The sequence below is a fragment of the Dipteris shenzhenensis genome, chromosome 6, assembly GCF_047967505.1.
Source record: "Dipteris shenzhenensis isolate YYH24624 ecotype China chromosome 6, Dip_SZ_1.0, whole genome shotgun sequence".
Lineage (NCBI taxonomy): Eukaryota > Viridiplantae > Streptophyta > Polypodiopsida > Gleicheniales > Dipteridaceae > Dipteris > Dipteris shenzhenensis.
The window spans coordinates 24,822,402-24,826,794 of record NC_141601.1 but is presented as its reverse complement, the minus strand read 5'-3'; the positions used below and the strand labels follow the sequence as shown (position 1 = coordinate 24,826,794).

At 40.7% G+C, this 4,393-nt stretch overlaps 1 long non-coding RNA gene across 1 annotated transcript; it reads left to right on the top strand.

Annotated features, from left to right (window-relative positions):
* The first annotated feature begins 813 nt into the window (after positions 1–813).
* LOC147900963 (uncharacterized) lies at positions 814–2,167 on the top strand. The gene is made up of 3 exons (XR_015541210.1): positions 814–1,606; positions 1,758–1,822; positions 1,937–2,167. It is a non-coding gene; the product is annotated as an uncharacterized LOC147900963 (long non-coding RNA).
* Positions 2,168–4,393: the final 2,226 nt, after the last annotated feature.

Genomic DNA, 4,393 nt, shown 5'->3' with positions numbered 1-4,393 from the left:
CCACAGATTTGGCGATGGCTGCTGTCTGGTTAACAAGCTCCTCGTCCCGGAGAAAGACGTTTTTTGATTCGCAGCATCGATGCCGTGCGGCCGGCCAATTTTCCAAAGCAAGTTTCGTTATCTAATTGTGGGGTGGACCAATGCGAGGCCGTCGCATCTCTGTGATATATATAATTGAAGCTACAATATGATCTCATTACGAAAACAAACGACGATCCTGACGACCTGCATAATTTGTCGCTTCCATCTCCATAATTGAAGCTTGCTTGTAGAGTATATCGATGATCGATCGTAATATGACGGAGGAACGGCGCTAAGTATTCAGGAGCCGCGACTATAACGCCCGTAGATCCCATGATAATTTATACATCCGATGATTGCCTCTTCACAAAATTCATTTGTCTCTTCTTGAATGTATTAATCTCGCACTGCAGCTTTGATCTACAACGCTTCTAATGGATTAGAATTCATTCAGCACTCCATCGTCTCGACCCCATCAGTCTAGTGAATTTTCTGGTCAAAAGCATGCCTTAGCATATTCCACATTTCGTTGTATTCTTATCACGTCGCTTTAGTGCGCCCTTTCCACTGTCCGAAGCCATCGAGATACAGTGAAGCCATCGAGATGCAACCCCGCATCGATGCGCTCCTCCATCGCCTATCTCGTTCCTGTTTGCACTCACCTTGTGCTCATTCAGTAGCGTTTCAGTTGCTAACAACAACATCATCTGCAGCCACCACTCTTCTCATCCCTTTCCTTGGATGCTCAAATCGATTGATCGCTTGACCTCAGCGCTGATCTATGCGCCATTGTCCCTCCAATTCCATCTATTTCCATCCCTACTCCAAATAAACATTCTTCCATTATCGCATCCCTTTTCATCTCTGGGTTTATATAAGCGCCTCTTTGTAAGTGAATGCTTAATACCTCCCCAGCTCCTCTCCCAAATCACTTTTCAAAGCCTCCATCGCAGCTTCTTCCCTTCCAGCAGCTTAGTACTCTCACCTACCCTTTTTGCTGCTTGTCATCCTCGTCTCCCGAGCTCTTGCCTCTTCGCAGCCTTTTTCATCCGACTTCCAGTCCTATATCTGCTCCCATGGTTCTTAGAATTGCATCTTCTACTCGTCCTCATGACTTGCGAGTTTCTTCGCTTTCCTCTTCTACAGCAGCAACGCCCAGAACCCACTTCGACATGTGCTGTTTTCCTTCCCAACTCGCTTCACTTCTATCAGAAACATCTGCTCTCAATGATCCCAATCTACACACGGATTCTGATTTCTCGCATCCATTCCCGAACTGCCAAAATGCACGGGGTCCGGGCCTTCTCAAGCGCAAGCACCCTTACGATTATTACTATCCAAATAAGATCTCCAAATACTTTTCCTTTCTTCACAGAAACTGTGATCATTCCGGACCTCATGGTGGATACCCTGGATGCTTCTCAACGGCTGCATCCCTCTCATTCGATGGTCTACCTTCACTTTACCCTGTAGGTGCTTCAGGATTTTCCGAGATGGGCTTAAGGGGTGATGGCGTAAAATGCCGGGGTAGCTGTGAACGCCACTCGATGTGCCTTCTCAATAATTTTTATCCATGCTGTTCCCCGTAAGGAGCCTGTAACTCCTTTTTTCTTTTGTTGTTGCCATAGTATGCACGCGAAACATCAGAACATGTATGGTCTGTCACCTGTGCAGTAACTTGTTTGTCTTCTATCTACACGAAGAACTGAACCATTCGTGTCTGCTTCGGTGTGTAGAGGAGCACGAGGCAACAGATTTCCTGAGGCTCTATGAATTTTCGACAGAATGTTCGCGAGCTCAGGTAAGTAGCTATTTTTCCTCCTCCTGAAATCTGCTTCTTGTACTGGGGGATAAGTTTTCACTCCTTACATTTAACGTATGAGTGAGTCGGACTTGTCACGTTTTCTGGTTTCAGAATATTTCCGCAGCAGGCCGATGCACCCGCAAAACTGATGCCCTTCCTTGCCTGTGATTACTGAAGACCCGGGGGACCTGAACTTTGGTTGCAAAATTAACCAACCCCATAATAATGTGGAGGACCTCTTAGAAAAGTGACAACGAGGGGATTGTACTTAATTGGAACGTTGCATGCTAGTTTCTCTTGTTACCTAATGTCCAAGTTTGCTTATTATATGTTAATCATTAAGAGTGCAACCTTCCCATGTCCGGAGCACCCACGAACTCTTTCCCCTAGGGCCGCGCATGCACACCAATGAATGTGTGCACTTGCACACATGCACATGCATGCATGCATTTTCTTACTTTACTATGTGCGTGCGTGCATGTATGTATATAATGCATGCTTATTAGTATGATTACATGTATATATGTACATATATGAATGCATCATGTGCCTTGCATCCACTAGATCTAAATTCATTTGGTAGATTAGAGGCATACAATCATTATAAAGACAATCTTTTATGCAACATGCTTTTCCACTTTAAGTTTTAATGAGTTTTTGATATTTTCCACTTGACCTTGTGCATAGGGATTAAGGGGTTCCTTTGTCATTCCTTCCTCCTATTCAAAAAATATATCAACAAAGGTTTACATTATGATCTTTTAGCTTTGCTTTGAATTTACAACCTTGTAGCTTCTACATGAATATAATGGATGATTAAGAGCATAACCAACTATCTAAACCCAATCCGTAAGACTAGATTCCAAGCTATTTTAACATCAATCTTTATAAGGCTAAAACTTCCCCGGATTCACAAACTTAATACTTAGATTCAACGTCATCAATGAAATTTCTTGTTTGAGTACAATGCAAAAACTTAGAACATTGCAAGAGAATGGCATCCAAGCAATGAAGGTGTGAGGGAGAATGGGGCTTGTCCCTTTTTGTTTTTTGCTTGCCAAAGTCCTTAAGTAACCTAGGGCTCATCATATAATAAATTGTACCTCTGGTATTGGCTTTACATGTCCTACATAATGTACTTGTGGTTCATTATATATATAAGGGCCTATATAGCTTGGATTCAAGGAGGATTCAAGCTACAAGCTTGCATGTCTTTATATCAAATGGAGGCTACAACTTTGTAGGATGAGTCATAGGCTAGCAATGTTACTCGGGTAACTCTCAAAATGAAAAGAATTTTTATAATCAAGTGAGGTACATGCAATATTTTTAAGGATTTCTACCTCCTCTAAGCTCAAAATATAGCTCCACTTGCCTATATGCATCCTGTTTCCTAAAGGTACTTCTTTCCCAAGGAAGTTTAGATGAGCATATATTTTTTCTCTAACATCGATCTTTTATACTAAAACAAAGAAATGTTGGGCAATCACCAACATTGAGCAACTCTATCATGTCAAGTTTCTCAACATTATGCATGCTATAAGGGTAAATTTTTGGATTTCTAATACACTAAATGTTTTGCCATCATGATTTCAGCTTAGCCTCTACCTTCTTTGCACCCACCCCCTAGGAGATCCGCTATGTAGAAACCCATATAGCATGTGCATGCAAGGGACAAATACAAATACCTATTTATTGCCATGGATTTTAGCTTACCCTCTACTTCCTTTATACCCCCTAGGGGATCCACTATGTAGAAACCCTATATAGCATGTGCATGCAAGGGACCAATACAAATACCCTTATATTACATGCTAGATACTTTCTTCTCATCATTCACAAACCTTTAGAAATTTCTTAAAAGCCATTCTAGTGTCATATATCTATTGATTTAGGTACGATAATAACAAGCTCTTAAAATGAGGCATCAATTATGAAAAATTTGCTAGTTTCTCATGGTCCCATGAGTATCAAGAGAGAAATGCATTATTTTGTTCAAAATAGGATATACTTCTACTAGCACCATCATTGCTAATGTATAAGGAATTCATTTAAGAGGTTCTACTTCTTTTATAGATGATTGAAATAACCGGCCTCTGTGACCAACAAATCATTTAGATCTGGATAGAGAATGTATCCCTCCTTTATTCTTCTCTAAAAGATAGGGTAAGGGGGATATTAGTGCATACATTGGATGGCATGATTTAAAGACTACTAGAGAAGCTAGAAGCAAGAAGGTTAATACTAATGGAGGATCTAGTTGCATTAAGGCTCTACATGTTTTGCAATGGATTTCATATTAACCTCTACCTTCTTTGCATACCCTGGGTATCCACCATGTAAAAAATATACAACATGTGCATGCAAGGGACCAATACAAATACCCTTATATTACGTGGATACTTTATCCTAATCCTTCACGAAATTTTAGAGTTTTCTAAAAGTTTTTGGCTATTGCGTAAGCATGATATGCACTTTTAAAATGATGCAATAGTCAAGAATTTTTTTGCTAGTAGTTAATAGTTCCATGACTATGAAGATCATAGCCTTTTCTCCACCAACGCTGCT